General features: G+C 48.8%; 16 non-coding genes across 16 annotated transcripts; 8 read left to right on the plus strand and 8 right to left on the minus strand.

Annotated features, from left to right (window-relative positions):
* Positions 1-807: 807 nt before the first annotated feature.
* On the minus strand, positions 808-881 carry trnam-cau (transfer RNA methionine (anticodon CAU)). Its single transcript has one exon. It is a non-coding gene; the product is annotated as a tRNA-Met (tRNA).
* Positions 882-977: 96 nt separating this feature from the next.
* Positions 978-1,060, plus strand: trnal-cag (transfer RNA leucine (anticodon CAG)). The gene has a single exon. It is a non-coding gene; the product is annotated as a tRNA-Leu (tRNA).
* Positions 1,061-3,002: 1,942 nt separating this feature from the next.
* On the minus strand, positions 3,003-3,076 carry trnam-cau (transfer RNA methionine (anticodon CAU)). Its single transcript has one exon. It is a non-coding gene; the product is annotated as a tRNA-Met (tRNA).
* Positions 3,077-3,172: 96 nt separating this feature from the next.
* On the plus strand, positions 3,173-3,255 carry trnal-cag (transfer RNA leucine (anticodon CAG)). Its single transcript has one exon. It is a non-coding gene; the product is annotated as a tRNA-Leu (tRNA).
* Positions 3,256-4,459: 1,204 nt separating this feature from the next.
* On the minus strand, positions 4,460-4,533 carry trnam-cau (transfer RNA methionine (anticodon CAU)). The gene has a single exon. It is a non-coding gene; the product is annotated as a tRNA-Met (tRNA).
* Positions 4,534-4,629: 96 nt separating this feature from the next.
* trnal-cag (transfer RNA leucine (anticodon CAG)) lies at positions 4,630-4,712 on the plus strand. The gene has a single exon. It is a non-coding gene; the product is annotated as a tRNA-Leu (tRNA).
* Positions 4,713-6,629: 1,917 nt separating this feature from the next.
* On the minus strand, positions 6,630-6,703 carry trnam-cau (transfer RNA methionine (anticodon CAU)). The gene has a single exon. It is a non-coding gene; the product is annotated as a tRNA-Met (tRNA).
* Positions 6,704-6,799: 96 nt separating this feature from the next.
* Positions 6,800-6,882, plus strand: trnal-cag (transfer RNA leucine (anticodon CAG)). Its single transcript has one exon. It is a non-coding gene; the product is annotated as a tRNA-Leu (tRNA).
* A 2,657-nt stretch (positions 6,883-9,539) lies between these two features.
* trnam-cau (transfer RNA methionine (anticodon CAU)) lies at positions 9,540-9,613 on the minus strand. The gene has a single exon. It is a non-coding gene; the product is annotated as a tRNA-Met (tRNA).
* A 96-nt stretch (positions 9,614-9,709) lies between these two features.
* On the plus strand, positions 9,710-9,792 carry trnal-cag (transfer RNA leucine (anticodon CAG)). Its single transcript has one exon. It is a non-coding gene; the product is annotated as a tRNA-Leu (tRNA).
* A 1,204-nt stretch (positions 9,793-10,996) lies between these two features.
* On the minus strand, positions 10,997-11,070 carry trnam-cau (transfer RNA methionine (anticodon CAU)). The gene has a single exon. It is a non-coding gene; the product is annotated as a tRNA-Met (tRNA).
* A 96-nt stretch (positions 11,071-11,166) lies between these two features.
* trnal-cag (transfer RNA leucine (anticodon CAG)) lies at positions 11,167-11,249 on the plus strand. The gene has a single exon. It is a non-coding gene; the product is annotated as a tRNA-Leu (tRNA).
* Positions 11,250-13,906: 2,657 nt separating this feature from the next.
* Positions 13,907-13,980, minus strand: trnam-cau (transfer RNA methionine (anticodon CAU)). Its single transcript has one exon. It is a non-coding gene; the product is annotated as a tRNA-Met (tRNA).
* Positions 13,981-14,076: 96 nt separating this feature from the next.
* trnal-cag (transfer RNA leucine (anticodon CAG)) lies at positions 14,077-14,159 on the plus strand. The gene has a single exon. It is a non-coding gene; the product is annotated as a tRNA-Leu (tRNA).
* Positions 14,160-16,079: 1,920 nt separating this feature from the next.
* trnam-cau (transfer RNA methionine (anticodon CAU)) lies at positions 16,080-16,153 on the minus strand. The gene has a single exon. It is a non-coding gene; the product is annotated as a tRNA-Met (tRNA).
* Positions 16,154-16,249: 96 nt separating this feature from the next.
* trnal-cag (transfer RNA leucine (anticodon CAG)) lies at positions 16,250-16,332 on the plus strand. The gene has a single exon. It is a non-coding gene; the product is annotated as a tRNA-Leu (tRNA).
* The last annotated feature ends 2,480 nt before the right edge of the window (positions 16,333-18,812 follow it).

An 18,812-nucleotide genomic window follows, 5' to 3' on the forward strand; every position in this document is an offset into this window, starting at 1 on the left:
CAGTGCAAAATTATGAAGAGAGGTGTGACGTGGTCTTTCTTTGGCTCGTTTAATACCACTCTCGCTGCTGCATCCTGGATCAGTTGCAGAGGCTTGATAGTACGTGCCGGAAGACCCGCCAAGGGAGCATAACAGTAGCCCAGTCTGGAGAAAACAAAGAGCTTGGACAAGGAGTTGTGTGGCCTGCTCTGATCGGAAGAGTCTAATCTTTAGAACTTTGTATAAGGCAAATCTGCAGGACCGGGCCAGTGCAGCAATATGGCCTTTGAAACTTCACAAAACCTCAGGAGGATGTGGCCATGTGTTACATGAATATGAGAGGGATGCTATTACTGCCTTCATTCAGTGTTAGCCAGCATGAATGCAGTATTTTCACTTCATTGTGTACAAAAGGATGGCACGGGTCTACACGCAATGTCGCTGGATGAGATTCAGGGAATTTACCTGGAACCTCACAGTTTTCCACAAAACATCATTTCACCTTCCCTGAAGAGGAGCTGTGGCCTTTTGCCCCCAGGAGACACAGGGAAACCCACACAGAAGGGGACAGAGAACCTCACTCTTTCTTTTTAAGCCACGGGTGTCAAACTCAGTCCCTGGAAGGCCGGAGACCTGCAGAGTTTAGATTCAAGCCTGATTGAACACACCTGATCCAACTAATCATGGCCTTCAGGCTCATTTGAAAACTACATGCCTTGTGTGTTTGAGAAGGGTTGGAAGAACACTCTACAGGGCTCGGGCCCTAAAGGAATTTAGTTTAATACCCCTGGTCTAAGCGCTCTCAGTGATCAGAAAAAAGCACCACTCTGCCCCGTGTGAGGCTCGAACTCACGACCTTCAGATTATGAGACTGACGCGCTGCCTAACTGCGCCAACGAGGCTTGCAGGCTAAAGGGCGCCCAAACAGAGAATAAGTAGCTTCTAGATCCGTGCATTCAGGTGTGGCTCCAACAGGCCATCCCTAGCCAACCAAGTGTGTCAGGATGGCCGAGCGGTCTAAGGCGCTGCGTTCAGGTCGCAGTCTCCCCTGGAGGCGTGGGTTCGAATCCCACTTCTGACAGATCTATCCTTTGGCTGCAGACAGAGACTTCAGTCTTCTGCTACGTTGAGCCAGCAGGGCGTTAACTTTGACAAAACACAGCATTTGGCAAATGCTAGTATTCATTGGGCAGAAGTTGAAGACAAGGATGAGTTTTTAGACACTTTTTGAAAATGGTTAAAGCCTCCGCTGATTGAATTGAGATAGGCAAGCCGATCCACCAGCTGGGAACAGTCCAGGAAAAGGTCCTTGAGAGTGATTTTGTGCCTCTTTGGGATGGCACCACGAGGCGTCGTTCACTTGCAGAACACAAGCATAGGTCTGAACCAGCGACTTTAGGTATATTGCTGCAGAGCCAGTGGTTATCTTGTAGGCAAACATCAGTATCTTGAATCTGATGCGAACAGCTATTGGTAGCCAGTGCAAAATTATGAAGAGAGGTGTGACGTGGGCTTTCTTTGGCTCGTTGAAGACCACTCTCGCTGCTGCATCCTGGATCAGTTGCAGAGGCTTGATAGTACGTGCCGGAAGACCCGCCAAGGGAGCATAACAGTAGCCCAGTCTGGAGAAAACAAAGAGCTTGGACAAGGAGTTGTGTGGCCTGCTCTGATCGGAAGGGTCTAATCTCCCGAACGTTGTATAAGGCAAATCTGCAGGACCGGGCCAGTGCAGCAATATGGCCTTTGAAACTTCACAAAACCTCAGGACGACGTGGCCATGTGTTACATGAATATGAGAGGGATTCTATTACTGCCTTCATGCAGTGTTAGCCAGCATGAATGCGGAATTTTCACTTCATTGTATATGAAAGGATGGCACGGGTCTACACGCAATGTCGCTGGATGAGATTCAGGGAATTTACCTGGAACCTCACAGTTTTCCACAAAACCTCATTTCACCTGCCCTGAAGAGGAGCTGTGGCATTTTGCCCCCAGGAGACACAGGGAAACCCACACGGAAGGGGACAGAGAACCTCACTCTTTCTTTCTTAGCCACGGGTGTCAAACTCAGTCCCTGGAACGACGAGGCGTCGTTCACTTGCAGAACGCAAGCATAGGTCTGAACCAGCGACTTTAGGTATATTGCTGCAGAGCCAGTGGTTATCTTGTAGGCAAACATCAGTATCTTGAATCTGATGCGAACAGCTATTGGTAGCCAGTGCAAAATTATGAAGAGAGGTGTGACGTGGGCTTTCTTTGGCTCATTTAATACCACTCTCGCTGCTTCATCCTGGATCAGTTGCAGAGGCTTGATAGTACGTGCCGGAAGACCCGCCAAGGGAGCATAACAGTAGCCCAGTCTGGAGAAAACAAAGAGCTTGGACAAGGAGTAGTGTGGCTGCTTTGATCGGAAGGGTCTAATCTTCCGAACTTTGGATAAGGCAAATCTGCAGGACCGGGCCAGTGCAGCAATATGGCCTTTGAAACTTCACAAAACCTCAGGAGGATGTGGCCATGTGTTACATGAATATGAGAGGGATGCTATTACTGCCTTCATTCAGTGTTAGTCAGCATGAATGCAGAATTTTCACTTCATTGTATATAAAAGGATGGCACGGGTCTACACGCAATGTCGCTGGATGAGATTCAGGGAATTTACCTGGAACCTCACAGTTTTCCACAAAACATCATTTCACCTGCCCTGAAGAGGAGCTGTGGCCTTTTGCCCCCAGGAGACACAGGGAAACCCACACGGAAGGGGACAGAGAACCTCACTCTTTCTTTCTAATCCACGGGTGTCAAACTCAGTCCCTGGAAGGCCGGAGACCTGCAGAGTTTAGATTCAAGCCTGATTGAACACACCTGATCCAACTAATCATGGCCTTCAGGCTCATTTGAAAACTACATGCCTTGTGTGTTTGAGAAGGGTTGGAACAACACTCTACAGGGCTCGGGCCCTAAAGGAATTTAGTTTGATACCCCTGGTCTAAGCGCTTTCAGTGATCAGAAAAAAAGCACCACTCTGCCCCGTGTGAGGCTCGAACTCACGACCTTCAGATTATGAGACTGACGCGCTGCCTAACTGCGCCAACGAGGCTTGTGGGATAAAGGGCGCCCAAACAGAGAATAAGTAGCTTCTAGATCCTTGCATTCAGGTGTGGATCCAACAGGCCATCCCTAGCCAATCAAGGGTGTCAGGATGGCCGAGCGGTCTAAGGCGCTGCGTTCAGGTCGCAGTCTCCCCTGGAGGCGTGGGTTCGAATCCCACTTCTGACAGATCTATCCTTTGGCTGCAGACAGAGACTTCAGTCTTCTGCTACGTTGAGCCAGCAGGATGTTAACTTTGACAAAACACAGCATTTGGCAAATGCTAGTATTCATTGGGCAGGCGTTGAAGACAAGGATGAGTTTTTAGACACTTTTTGAAAATGGTTAAAGCCTCCGCTGATTGAATTGAGATAGGCAAGCCGATCCACCAGCTGGGAACAGTCCAGGAAAAGGTCCTTGAGAGTGATTTTGTGCCTCTTTGGGATGGCACCACGAGGCGTCGTTCACTTGCAGAACGCAAGCATAGGTCTGAACCAGCGACTTTAGGTATATTGCTGCAGAGCCAGTGGTTATCTTGTAGGCAAACATCAGTATCTTGAATCTGATGCGAACAGCTATTGGTAGCCAGTGCAAAATTATGAAGAAAGGTGTGACGTGGGCTTTCTTTGACTCGTTTAAGACCACTCTTGCTGCTGCATCCTGGATCAGTTGCAGAGGCTTGATAGTACGTGCCGGAAGACCCGCCAAGGGAGCATAACAGTAGCCCAGTCTGGAGAAAACAAAGAGCTTGGACAAGGAGTTGTGTGGCCTGCTCTGATCGGAAGGGTCTAATCTTCCGAACTTTGTATAAGGCAAATCTGCAGGACCGGGCCAGTGCAGCAATATGGCCATTGAAACTTCACAAAACCTCAGGAGGATGTGGCCATGTGTTACATGAATATGAGAGGGATGCTATTACTGCCTTCATTCAGTGTTAGCCAGCATGAATGCAGTATTTTCACTTCATTGTGTACAAAAGGATGGCACGGGTCTACACGCAATGTCGCTGGATGAGATTCAGGGAATTTACCTGGAACCTCACAGTTTTCCACAAAACATCATTTCACCTTCCCTGAAGAGGAGCTGTGGCCTTTTGCCCCCAGGAGACACAGGGAAACCCACACGGAAGGGGACAGAGAACCTCACTCTTTCTTTCTAAGCCACGGGTGTCAAACTCAGTCCCTGGAAGGCCGGAGACCTGCAGAGTTTAGATTCAAGCCTGATTGAACACACCTGATCCAACTAATCATGGCCTTCAGGCTCATTTGAAAACTACATGCCTTGTGTGTTTGAGAAGGGTTGGAAGAACACTCTACAGGGCTCGGGCCCTAAAGGAATTTAGTTTGATACCACTGGTCTAAGCGCTCTCAGTGATCAGAAAAAAGCACCACTCTGCCCCGTGTGAGGCTCGAACTCACGACCTTCAGATTATGAGACTGACGCGCTGCCTAACTGCGCCAACGAGGCTTGTGGGCTAAAGGTCGCCCAAACAGAGAATAAGTAGCTTCTAGATCCGTGCATTCAGGTATGGCTACAACAGGCCATCCCTAGCCAACCAAGTGTGTCAGGATGGCCGAGTGGTCTAAGGCGCTGCGTTCAGGTCGCAGTCTCCCCTGGAGGCATGGGTTTGAATCCCACTTCTGACAGATTTATCCTTTGGCTGCAGACAGAGATATCAGTCTTCTGCTACGTTGAGCAAGCAGGGCGTTAACTTTGACAAAACACAGCATTTGGCAAATGCTAGTATTCATTGGGCAGAAGTTGAAGACAAGGATGAGTTTTTAGACACTTTTTGAAAATGGTTAAAGCCTCCGCTGATTGAATTGAGATAGGCAAGCCGATCCACCAGCTGGGAACAGTCCAGGAAAAGGTCCTTGAGAGTGATTTTGTGCCTCTTTGGGATGGCACCACGAGGCGTCGTTCACTTGCAGAACGCAAGCATAGGTCTGAACCAGCGACTTTAGGTATATTGCTGCAGAGCCAGTGGTTATCTTGTAGGCAAACATCAGTATCTTGAATCTGATGCGAACAGCTATTGGTAGCCAGTGCAAAATTATGAAGAGAGGTGTGACGTGGGCTTTCTTTGGCTCGTTGAAGACCACTCTCGCTGCTGCATCCTGGATCAGTTGCAGAGGCTTGATAGTACGTGCCGGAAGACCCGCCAAGGGAGCATAACAGTAGCCCAGTCTGGAGAAAACAAAGAGCTTGGACAAGGAGTTGTGTGGCCTGCTCTGATTGGAAGGGTCTAATCTCCCGAACGTTGTATAAGGCAAATCTGCAGGACCGGGCCAGTGCAGCAATATGGCCTTTGAAACTTCACAAAACCTCAGGACGACGTGGCCATGTGTTACATGAATATGAGAGGGATTCTATTACTGCCTTCATGCAGTGTTAGCCAGCATGAATGCAGAATTTTCACTTCATTGTATATGAAAGGATGGCACGGGTCTACACGCAATGTCGCTGGATGAGATTCAGGGAATTTACCTGGAACCTCACAGTTTTCCTCAAAACCTCATTTCACCTGCCCTGAAGAGGAGCTGTGGCATTTTGCCCCCAGGAGACACAGGGAAACCCACACGGAAGGGGACAGAGAACCTCACTCTTTCTTTCTTAGCCACGGGTGTCAAACTCAGTCCCTTGCAGAACGCAAGCATAGGTCTGAACCAGCGACTTTAGGTATATTGCTGCAGAGCCAGTGGTTATCTTGTAGGCAAACATCAGTATCTTGAATCTGATGCGAACAGCTATTGGTAGCCAGTGCAAAATTATGAAGAGAGGTGTGACGTGGGCTTTCTTTGGCTCGTTGAAGACCACTCTCGCTGCTGCATCCTGGATCAGTTGCAGAGGCTTGATAGTACGTGCCGGAAGACCCGCCAAGGGAGCATAACAGTAGCCCAGTCTGGAGAAAACAAAGAGCTTGGACAAGGAGTTGTGTGGCCTGCTCTGATCGGAAGGGTCTAATCTCCCGAACGTTGTATAAGGCAAATCTGCAGGACCGGGCCAGTGCAGCAATATGGCCATTGAAACTTCACAAAACCTCAGGAGGATGTGGCCATGTGTTACATGAATATGAGAGGGATGCTATTACTGCCTTCATTCAGTGTTAGCCAGCATGAATGCAGTATTTTCACTTCATTGTGTACAAAAGGATGGCACGGGTCTACACGCAATGTCGCTGGATGAGATTCAGGGAATTTACCTGGAACCTCACAGTTTTCCACAAAACATCATTTCACCTTCCCTGAAGAGGAGCTGTGGCCTTTTGCCCCCAGGAGACACAGGGAAACCCACACAGAAGGGGACAGAGAACCTCACTCTTTCTTTTTAAGCCACGGGTGTCAAACTCAGTCCCTGGAAGGCCGGAGACCTGCAGAGTTTAGATTCAAGCTTGATTGAACACACCTGATCCAACTAATCATGGCCTTCAGGCTCATTTGAAAACTACATGCCTTGTGTTTGAGGAGGGTTGGAAGAACACTCTACAGGGCTCGGGCCCTAAAGGAATTTAGTTTGATACCCCTGGTCTAAGCGCTCTCAGTGATCAGAAAAAAGCACCACTCTGCCCCGTGTGAGGCTCGAACTCACGACCTTCAGATTATGAGACTGACGCGCTGCCTAACTGCGCCAACGAGGCTTGTGGGCTAAAGGGCGCCCAAACAGAGAATAAGTAGCTTCTAGATCCGTGCATTCAGGTATGGCTACAACAGGCCATCCCTAGCCAACCAAGTGTGTCAGGATGGCCGAGCGGTCTAAGGCGCTGCGTTCAGGTCGCAGTCTCCCCTGGAGGCATGGGTTCGAATCCCACTTCTGACAGATTTATCCTTTGGCTGCAGACAGAGACATCAGTCTTCTGCTACGTTGAGCAAGCAGGGCGTTAACTTTGACAAAACACAGCATTTGGCAAATGCTAGTATTCATTGGGCAGAAGTTGAAGACAAGGATGAGTTTTTAGACACTTTTTGAAAATGGTTAAAGCCTCCGCTGATTGAATTGAGATAGGCAAGCCGATCCACCAGCTGGGAACAGTCCAGGAAAAGGTCCTTGAGAGTGATTTTGTGCCTCTTTGGGATGGCACCACGAGGCGTCGTTCACTTGCAGAACGCAAGCATAGGTCTGAACCAGCGACTTTAGGTATATTGCTGCAGAGCCAGTGGTTATCTTGTAGGCAAACATCAGTATCTTGAATCTGATGCGAACAGCTATTGGTAGCCAGTGCAAAATTATGAAGAGAGGTGTGACGTGGGCTTTCTTTGGCTCGTTGAAGACCACTCTCGCTGCTGCATCTTGGATCAGTTGCAGAGGCTTGATAGTACGTGCCGGAAGACCCGCCAAGGGAGCATAACAGTAGCCCAGTCTGGAGAAAACAAAGAGCTTGGACAAGGAGTTGTGTGGCCTGCTCTGATCGGAAGGGTCTAATCTCCCGAACGTTGTATAAGGCAAATCTGCAGGACCGGGCCAGTGCAGCAATATGGCCTTTGAAACTTCACAAAACCTCAGGACGACGTGGCCATGTGTTACATGAATATGAGAGGGATTCTATTACTGCCTTCATGCAGTGTTAGCCAGCATGAATGCAGAATTTTCACTTCATTGTATATGAAAGGATGGCACGGGTCTACACGCAATGTCGCTGGATGAGATTCAGGGAATTTACCTGGAACCTCACAGTTTTCCTCAAAACCTCATTTCACCTGCCCTGAAGAGGAGCTGTGGCATTTTGCCCCCAGGAGACACAGGGAAACCCACACGGAAGGGGACAGAGAACCTCACTCTTTCTTTCTTAGCCACGGGTGTCAAACTCAGTCCCTTGCAGAACGCAAGCATAGGTCTGAACCAGCGACTTTAGGTATATTGCTGCAGAGCCAGTGGTTATCTTGTAGGCAAACATCAGTATCTTGAATCTGATGCGAACAGCTATTGGTAGCCAGTGCAAAATTATGAAGAGAGGTGTGACGTGGGCTTTCTTTGGCTCGTTGAAGACCACTCTCACTGCTGCATCCTGGATCAGTTGCAGAGGCTTGATAGTACGTGCCGGAAGACCCGCCAAGGGAGCATAACAGTAGCCCAGTCTGGAGAAAACAAAGAGCTTGGACAAGGAGTTGTGTGGCCTGCTCTGATCGGAAGGGTCTAATCTCCCGAACGTTGTATAAGGCAAATCTGCAGGACCGGGCCAGTGCAGCAATATGGCCTTTTAAACTTCACAAAACCTCAGGACGACGTGGCCATGTGTTACATGAATATGAGAGGGATTCTATTACTGCCTTCATGCAGTGTTAGCCAGCATGAATGCAGAATTTTCACTTCATTGTATATGAAAGGATGGCACGGGTCTACACGCAATGTCGCTGGATGAGATTCAGGGAATTTACCTGGAACCTCACAGTTTTCCACAAAACCTCATTTCACCTGCCCTGAAGAGGAGCTGTGGCATTTTGCCCCCAGGAGACACAGGGAAACCCACACGGAAGGGGACAGAGAACCTCACTCTTTCTTTCTTAGCCACGGGTGTCAAACTCAGTCCCTGGAACGACGAGGCGTCGTTCACTTGCAGAACGCAAGCATAGGTCTGAACCAGCGACTTTAGGTATATTGCTGCAGAGCCAGTGGTTATCTTGTAGGCAAACATCAGTATCTTGAATCTGATGCGAACAGCTATTGGTAGCCAGTGCAAAATTATGAAGAGAGGTGTGACGTGGGCTTTCTTTGGCTCATTTAATACCACTCTCGCTGCTTCATCCTGGATCAGTTGCAGAGGCTTGATAGTACGTGCCGGAAGACCCGCCAAGGGAGCATAACAGTAGCCCAGTCTGGAGAAAACAAAGAGCTTGGACAAGGAGTTGTGTGGCTGCTCTGATCGGAAGAGTCTAATCTTCCGAACTTTGTATAAGGCAAATCTGCAGGACCGGGCCAGTGCAGCAATATGGCCTTTGAAACTTCACAAAACCTCAGGAGGATGTGGCCATGTGTTACATGAATATGAGAGGGATGCTATTACTGCCTTCATTCAGTGTTAGTCAGCATGAATGTAGAATTTTCACTTCATTGTATATAAAAGGATGGCACGGGTCTACACGCAATGTCGCTGGATGAGATTCAGGGAATTTACCTGGAACCTCACAGTTTTCCACAAAACATCATTTCACCTGCCCTGAAGAGGAGCTGTGGCCTTTTGCCCCCAGGAGACACAGGGAAACCCACACGGAAGGGGACAGAGAACCTCACTCTTTCTTTCTAATCCACGGGTGTCAAACTCAGTCCCTGGAAGGCCGGAGACCTGCAGAGTTTAGATTCAAGCCTGATTGAACACACCTGATCCAACTAATCATGGCCTTCAGGCTCATTTGAAAACTACATGCCTTGTGTGTTTGAGAAGGGTTGGAACAACACTCTACAGGGCTCGGGCCCTAAAGGAATTTAGTTTGATACCCCTGGTCTAAGCGCTTTCAGTGATCAGAAAAAAAGCACCACTCTGCCCCGTGTGAGGCTCGAACTCACGACCTTCAGATTATGAGACTGACGCGCTGCCTAACTGCGCCAACGAGGCTTGTGGGATAAAGGGCGCCCAAACAGAGAATAAGTAGCTTCTAGATCCTTGCATTCAGGTGTGGCTCCAACAGGCCATCCCTAGCCAATCAAGGGTGTCAGGATGGCCGAGCGGTCTAAGGTGCTGCGTTCAGGTCGCAGTCTCCCCTGGAGGCGTGGGTTCGAATCCCACTTCTGACAGATCTATCCTTTGGCTGCAGACAGAGACTTCAGTCTTCTGCTACGTTGAGCCAGCAGGATGTTAACTTTGATAAAACACAGCATTTCGCAAATGCTAGTATTCATTGGGCAGGCGTTAAAGACAAGGATGAGTTTTTAGACACTTTTTGAAAATGGTTAAAGCCTCCGCTGATTGAATTGAGATAGGCAAGCCGATCCACCAGCTGGGAACAGTCCAGGAAAAGGTCCTTGAGAGTGATTTTGTGCCTCTTTGGGATGGCACCACAAGGCGTCGTTCACTTGCAGAACGCAAGCATAGGTCTGAACCAGCGACTTTAGGTATATTGCTGCAGAGCCAGTGGTTATCTTTTAGGCAAACATCAGTATCTTGAATCTGATGCGAACAGCTATTGGTAGCCAGTGCAAAATTATGAAGAAAGGTGTGACGTGGGCTTTCTTTGGCTCGTTTAAGACCACTCTCGCTGCTGCATCCTGGATCAGTTGCAGAGGCTTGATAGTACGTGCCGGAAGACCCGCCAAGGGAGCATAACAGTAGCCCAGTCTGGAGAAAACAAAGAGCTTGGACAAGGAGTTGTGTGGCCTGCTCTGATCGGAAGGGTCTAATCTTCCGAACTTTGTATAAGGCAAATCTGCAGGACCGGGCCAGTGCAGCAATATGGCCATTGAAACTTCACAAAACCTCAGGAGGATGTGGCCATGTGTTACATGAATATGAGAGGGATGCTATTACTGCCTTCATTCAGTGTTAGCCAGCATGAATGCAGTATTTTCACTTCATTGTGTACAAAAGGATGGCACGGGTCTACACGCAATGTCGCTGGATGAGATTCAGGGAATTTACCTGGAACCTCACAGTTTTCCACAAAACATCATTTCACCTTCCCTGAAGAGGAGCTGTGGCCTTTTGCCCCCAGGAGACACAGGGAAACCCACACAGAAGGGGACAGAGAACCTCACTCTTTCTTTTTAAGCCACGGGTGTCAAACTCAGTCCCTGGAAGGCCGGAGACCTGCAGAGTTTAGATTCAAGCCTGATTGAACACACCTGATCCAACTAATCATGGCCTTCAGGCTCATTTGAAAACTACATGCCTTGTGTGTTTGAGGAGGGTTGGAAGAACACTCTACAGGGCTCGGGCCCTAAAGGAATTTAGTTTGATACCCCTGGTCTAAGCGCTCTCAGTGATCAGAAAAAAGCACCACTCTGCCCCGTGTGAGGCTCGAACTCACGACCTTCAGATTATGAGACTGACGCGCTGCCTAACTGCGCCAACGAGGCTTGTGGGCTAAAGGGCGCCCAAACAGAGAATAAGTAGCTTCTAGATCCGTGCATTCAGGTATGGCTACAACAGGCCATCCCTAGCCAACCAAGTGTGTCAGGATGGCCGAGCGGTCTAAGGCGCTGCGTTCAGGTCGCAGTCTCCCCTGGAGGCATGGGTTCGAATCACACTTCTGACAGATTTATCCTTTGGCTGCAGACAGAGACATCAGTCTTCTGCTACGTTGAGCAAGCAGGGCGTTAACTTTGACAAAACACAGCATTTGGCAAATGTTAGTATTCATTGGGCAGAAGTTGAAGACAAGGATGAGTTTTTAGACACTTTTTGAAAATGGTTAAAGCCTCCGCTGATTGAATTGAGATAGGCAAGCCGATCCACCAGCTGGGAACAGTCCAGGAAAAGGTCCTTGAGAGTGATTTTGTGCCTCTTTGGGATGGCACCACGAGGCGTCGTTCACTTGCAGAACGCAAGCATAGGTCTGAACCAGCGACTTTAGGTATATTGCTGCAGAGCCAGTGGTTATCTTGTAGGCAAACATCAGTATCTTGAATCTGATGCGAACAGCTATTGGTAGCCAGTGCAAAATTATGAAGAGAGGTGTGACGTGGGCTTTCTTTGGCTCGTTGAAGACCACTCTCGCTGCTGCATCCTGGATCAGTTGCAGAGGCTTGATAGTACGTGCCGGAAGACCCGCCAAGGGAGCATAACAGTAGCCCAGTCTGGAGAAAACAAAGAGCTTGGACAAGGAGTTGTGTGGCCTGCTCTGATCGGAAGGGTCTAATCTCCCGAACGTTGTATAAGGCAAATCTGCAGGACCGGGCCAGTGCAGCAATATGGCCTTTGAAACTTCACAAAACCTCAGGACGACGTGGCCATGTGTTACATGAATATGAGAGGGATTCTATTACTGCCTTCATGCAGTGTTAGCCAGCATGAATGCAGAATTTTCACTTCATTGTATATGAAAGGATGGCACGGGTCTACACGCAATGTCGCTGGATGAGATTCAGGGAATTTACCTGGAACCTCACAGTTTTCCTCAAAACCTCATTTCACCTGCCCTGAAGAGGAGCTGTGGCATTTTGCCCCCAGGAGACACAGGGAAACCCACACGGAAGGGGACAGAGAACCTCACTCTTTCTTTCTTAGCCACGGGTGTCAAACTCAGTCCCTTGCAGAACGCAAGCATAGGTCTGAACCAGCGACTTTAGGTATATTGCTGCAGAGCCAGTGGTTATCTTGTAGGCAAACATCAGTATCTTGAATCTGATGCGAACAGCTATTGGTAGCCAGTGCAAAATTATGAAGAGAGGTGTGACGTGGGCTTTCTTTGGCTCGTTGAAGACCACTCTCGCTGCTGCATCCTGGATCAGTTGCAGAGGCTTGATAGTACGTGCCGGAAGACCCGCCAAGGGAGCATAACAGTAGCCCAGTCTGGAGAAAACAAAGAGCTTGGACAAGGAGTTGTGTGGCCTGCTCTGATCGGAAGGGTCTAATCTCCCGAACGTTGTATAAGGCAAATCTGCAGGACCGGGCCAGTGCAGCAATATGGCCTTTTAAACTTCACAAAACCTCAGGACGACGTGGCCATGTGTTACATGAATATGAGAGGGATTCTATTACTGCCTTCATGCAGTGTTAGCCAGCATGAATGCAGAATTTTCACTTCATTGTATATGAAAGGATGGCACGGGTCTACACGCAATGTCGCTGGATGAGATTCAGGGAATTTACCTGGAACCTCACAGTTTTCCACAAAACCTCATTTCACCTGCCCTGAAGAGGAGCTGTGGCATTTTGCCCCCAGGAGACACAGGGAAACCCACACGGAAGGGGACAGAGAACCTCACTCTTTCTTTCTTAGCCACGGGTGTCAAACTCAGTCCCTGGAACGATGAGGCGTCGTTCACTTGCAGAACGCAAGCATAGGTCTGAACCAGCGACTTTAGGTATATTGCTGCAGAGACAGTGGTTATCTTGTAGGCAAACATCAGTATCTTGAATCTGATGCGAACAGCTATTGGTAGCCAGTGCAAAATTATGAAGAGAGGTGTGACGTGGGCTTTCTTTGGCTCATTTAATACCACTCTCGCTGCTTCATCCTGGATCAGTTGCAGAGGCTTGATAGTACGTGCCTTAAGACCCGCCAAGGGAGCATAACAGTAGCCCAGTCTGGAGAAAACAAAGAGCTTGGACAAGGAGTTGTGTGGCTGCTCTGATCGGAAGGGTCTAATCTTCCGAACTTTGTATAAGGCAAATCTGCAGGACCGGGCCAGTGCAGCAATATGGCCTTTGAAACTTCACAAAACCTCAGGAGGATGTGGCCATGTGTTACATGAATATGAGAGGGATGCTATTACTGCCTTCATTCAGTGTTAGTCAGCATGAATGCAGAATTTTCACTTCATTGTATATAAAAGGATGGCACGGGTCTACACGCAATGTCGCTGGATGAGATTCAGGGAATTTACCTGGAACCTCACAGTTTTCCACAAAACATCATTTCACCTGCCCTGAAGAGGAGCTGTGGCCTTTTGCCCCCAGGAGACACAGGGAAACCCACACGGAAGGGGACAGAGAACCTCACTCTTTCTTTCTAATCCACGGGTGTCAAACTCAGTCCCTGGAAGGCCGGAGACCTGCAGAGTTTAGATTCAAGCCTGATTGAACACACCTGATCCAACTAATCATGGCCTTCAGGCTCATTTGAAAACTACATGCCTTGTGTGTTTGAGAAGGGTTGGAACAACACTCTACAGGGCTCGGGCCCTAAAGGAATTTAGTTTGATACCCCTGGTCTAAGCGCTTTCAGTGATCAGAAAAAAAGCACCACTCTGCCCCGTGTGAGGCTCGAACTCACGACCTTCAGATTATGAGACTGACGCGCTGCCTAACTGCACCAACGAGGCTTGTGGGATAAAGGGCGCCCAAACAGAGAATAAGTAGCTTCTAGATCCTTGCATTCAGGTGTGGCTCCAACAGGCCATCCCTAGCCAATCAAGGGTGTCAGGATGGCCGAGCGGTCTAAGGTGCTGCGTTCAGGTCGCAGTCTCCCCTGGAGGCGTGGGTTCGAATCCCACTTCTGACAGATCTATCCTTTGGCTGCAGACAGAGACTTCAGTCTTCTGCTACGTTGAGCCAGCAGGGCGTTAACTTTGACAAAACACAGCATTTGGCAAATGCTAGTATTCATTGGGCAGAAGTTGAAGACAAGGATGAGTTTTTAGACACTTTTTGAAAATGGTTAAAGCCTCCGCTGATTGAATTGAGATAGGCAAGCCGATCCACCAGCTGGGAACAGTCCAGGAAAAGGTCCTTGAGAGTGATTTTGTGCCTCTTTGGGATGGCACCACGAGGCGTCGTTCACTTGCAGAACGCAAGCATAGGTCTGAACCAGCGACTTTAGGTACATTGCTGCAGAGCCAGTGGTTATCTTGTAGGCAAACATCAGTATCTTGAATCTGATGCGAACAGCTATTGGTAGCCAGTGCAAAATTATGAAGAGAGGTGTGACGTGGGCTTTCTTTGGCTCGTTGAAGACCACTCTCGCTGCTGCATCCTGGATCAGTTGCAGAGGCTTGATAGTACGTGCCGGAAGACCCGCCAAGGGAGCATAACAGTAGCCCAGTCTGGAGAAAACAAAGAGCTTGGACAAGGAGTTGTGTGGCCTGCTCTGATCGGAAGGGTCTAATCTCCCGAACGTTGTATAAGGCAAATCTGCAGGACCGGGCCAGTGCAGCAATATGGCCTTTGAAACTTCACAAAACCTCAGGACGACGTGGCCATGTGTTACATGAATATGAGAGGGATTCTATTACTGCCTTCATGCAGTGTTAGCCAGCATGAATGCAGAATTTTCACTTCATTGTATATGAAAGGATGGCACGGGTCTACACGCAATGTCGCTGGATGAGATTCAGGGAATTTACCTGGAACCTCACAGTTTTCCACAAAACCTCATTTCACCTGCCCTGAAGAGGAGCTGTGGCATTTTGCCCCCAGGAGACACAGGGAAACCCACACGGAAGGGGACAGAGAACCTCACTCTTTCTTTCTTAGCCACGGGTGTCAAACTCAGTCCCTTGCAGAACGCAAGCATAGGTCTGAACCAGCGACTTTAGGTATATTGCTGCAGAGCCAGTGGTTATCTTGTAGGCAAACATCAGTATCTTGAATCTGATGTGAACAGCTATTGGTAGCCAGTGCAAAATTATGAAGAGAGGTGTGACGTGGGCTTTCTTTGGCTCGTTTAAGACCACTCTCGCTGCTGCATCCTGGATCAGTTGCAGAGGCTTGATAGTACGTGCCGGAAGACCCGCCAAGGGAGCATAACAGTAGCCCAGTCTGGAGAAAACAAAGAGCTTGGACAAGGAGTTTTGTGGCCTGCTCTGATCGGAAGGGTCTAATCTTCAGAACTTTGTATAAGGCAAATCTGCAGGACCGGGCCAGTGCAGCAATATGGCCTTTGAAACTTCACAAAACCTCAGGAGGATGTGGCCATGTGTTACATGAAAATGAGAGGGATGCTATTACTGCCTTCATTCAGTGTTAGCCAGCATGAATGCAGTATTTTCACTTCATTGTATATAAAAGGATGGCACGGGTCAACATGCAATGTCGCTGGATGAGATTCAGGGAATTTACCTGGAACCTCACAGTTTTCCACAAAACATCATTTCACCTGCCCTGAAGAGGAGCTGTGGCCTTTTGCCCCCAGGAGACACAGGGAAACCCACACGGAAGGGGACAGAGAACCTCACCCTTTCTTTCTAATCCACGGGTGTCAAACTCAGTCCCTGGAAGGCCGGAGACCTGCAGAGTTTAGATTCAAGCCTGATTGAACACACCTGATCCAACTAACCATGGCCTTCAGGCTCATTTGAAAACTACATGCCTTGTGTGTTTGAGAAGGGTTGGAACAACACTCTACAGGGCTCGGGCCCTAAAGGAATTTAGTTTGATACCCCTGGTCTAAGCGCTCTCAGTGATCAGAAAAAAAGCACCACTCTGCCCCGTGTGAGGCTCGAACTCACGACCTTCAGATTATGAGACTGACGCGCTGCCTAACTGCGCCAACGAGGCTTGTGGGATAAAGGGCGCCCAAACAGAGAATAAGTAGCTTCTAGATCCTTGCATTCAGGTGTGGATCCAACAGGCCATCCCTAGCCAATCAAGGGTGTCAGGATGGCCGAGCGGTCTAAGGCGCTGCGTTCAGGTCGCAGTCTCCCCTGGAGGCGTGGGTTCGAATCCCACTTCTGACTGATCTATCCTTTGGCTGCAGACAGAGACTTCAGTCTTCTGCTACGTTGAGCCAGCAGGATGTTAACTTTGACAAAACACAGCATTTGGCAAATGCTAGTATTCATTGGGCAGGCGTTGAAGACAAGGATGAGTTTTTAGACACTTTTTGAAAATGGTTAAAGCCTCCGCTGATTGAATTGAGATAGGCAAGCCGATCCACCAGCTGGGAACAGTCCAGGAAAAGGTCCTTGAGAGTGATTTTGTGCCTCTTTGGGATGGCACCACGAAGCGTCGTTCACTTGCAGAACGCAAGCATAGGTCTGAACCAGCGACTTTAGGTACATTGCTGCAGAGCCAGTGGTTATCTTGTAGGCAAACATCAGTATCTTGAATCTGATGCGAACAGCTATTGGTAGCCAGTGCAAAATTATGAAGAGAGGTGTGACGTGGGCTTTCTTTGGCTCGTTGAAGACCACTCTCGCTGCTGCATCCTGGATCAGTTGCAGAGGCTTGATAGTACGTGCCGGAAGACCCGCCAAGGGAGCATAACAGTAGCCCAGTCTGGAGAAAACAAAGAGCTTGGACAAGGAGTTGTGTGGCCTGCTCTGATCGGAAGGGTCTAATCTCCCGAACGTTGTATAAGGCAAATCTGCAGGACCGGGCCAGTGCAGCAATATGGCCTTTGAAACTTCACAAAACCTCAGGACGACGTGGCCATGTGTTACATGAATATGAGAGGGATTCTATTACTGCCTTCATGCAGTGTTAGCCAGCATGAATGCAGAATTTTCACTTCATTGTATATGAAAGGATGGCACGGGTCTACACGCAATGTCGCTGGATGAGATTCAGGGAATTTACCTGGAACCTCACAGTTTTCCTCAAAACCTCATTTCACCTGCCCTGAAGAGGAGCTGTGGCATTTTGCCCCCAGGAGACACAGGGAAACCCACACGGAAGGGGACAGAGAACCTCACTCTTTCTTTCTTAGCCACGGGTGTCAAACTCAGTCCCTTGCAGAACGCAAGCATAGGTCTGAACCAGCGACTTTAGGTATATTGCTGCAGAGCCAGTGGTTATCTTGTAGGCAAACATCAGTATCTTGAATCTGATGCGAACAGCTATTGGTAGCCAGTGCAAAATTATGAAGAGAGGTGTGACGTGGGCTTTCTTTGGCTCGTTGAAGACCACTCTCGCTGCTGCATCCTGGATCAGTTGCAGAGGCTTGATAGTACGTGCCGGAAGACCCGCCAAGGGAGCATAACAGTAGCCCAGTCTGGAGAAAACAAAGAGCTTGGACAAGGAGTTGTGTGGCCTGCTCTGATCGGAAGGGTCTAATCTCCCGAACGTTGTATAAGGCAAATCTGCAGGACCGGGCCAGTGCAGCAATATGGCCTTTTAAACTTCACAAAACCTCAGGACGACGTGGCCATGTGTTACATGAATATGAGAGGGATTCTATTACTGCCTTCATGCAGTGTTAGCCAGCATGAATGCAGAATTTTCACTTCATTGTATATGAAAGGATGGCACGGGTCTACACGCAATGTCGCTGGATGAGATTCAGGGAATTTACCTGGAACCTCACAGTTTTCCACAAAACCTCATTTCACCTGCCCTGAAGAGGAGCTGTGGCATTTTGCCCCCAGGAGACACAGGGAAACCCACACGGAAGGGGACAGAGAACCTCACTCTTTCTTTCTTAGCCACGGGTGTCAAACTCAGTCCCTGGAACGATGAGGCGTCGTTCACTTGCAGAACGCAAGCATAGGTCTGAACCAGCGACTTTAGGTATATTGCTGCAGAGCCAGTGGTTATCTTGTAGGCAAACATCAGTATCTTGAATCTGATGCGAACAGCTATTGGTAGCCAGTGCAAAATTATGAAGAGAGGTGTGACGTGGGCTTTCTTTGGCTCATTTAATACCACTCTCGCTGCTTCATCCTGGATCAGTTGCAGAGGCTTGATAGTACGTGCCTTAAGACCCGCCAAGGGAGCATAACAGTAGCCCAGTCTGGAGAAAACAAAGAGCTTGGACAAGGAGTTGTGTGGCTGCTCTGATCGGAAGGGTCTAATCTTCCGAACTTTGTATAAGGCAAATCTGCAGGACCGGGCCAGTGCAGCAATATGGCCTTTGAAACTTCACAAAACCTCAGGAGGATGTGGCCATGTGTTACATGAATATGAGAGGGATGCTATTACTGCCTTCATTCAGTGTTAGTCAGCATGAATGCAGAATTTTCACTTCATTGTATATAAAAGGATGGCACGGGTCTACACGCAATGTCGCTGGATGAGATTCAGGGAATTTACCTGGAACCTCACAGTTTTCCACAAAACATCATTTCACCTGCCCTGAAGAGGAGCTGTGGCCTTTTGCCCCCAGGAGACACAGGGAAACCCACACGGAAGGGGACAGAGAACCTCACTCTTTCTTTCTAATCCACGGGTGTCAAACTCAGTCCCTGGAAGGCCGGAGACCTGCAGAGTTTAGATTCAA

This window comes from Carassius carassius, chromosome 22 (genome assembly GCF_963082965.1).
Source record: "Carassius carassius chromosome 22, fCarCar2.1, whole genome shotgun sequence".
In the NCBI taxonomy this organism is placed as follows: Eukaryota; Metazoa; Chordata; class Actinopteri; order Cypriniformes; family Cyprinidae; genus Carassius; species Carassius carassius.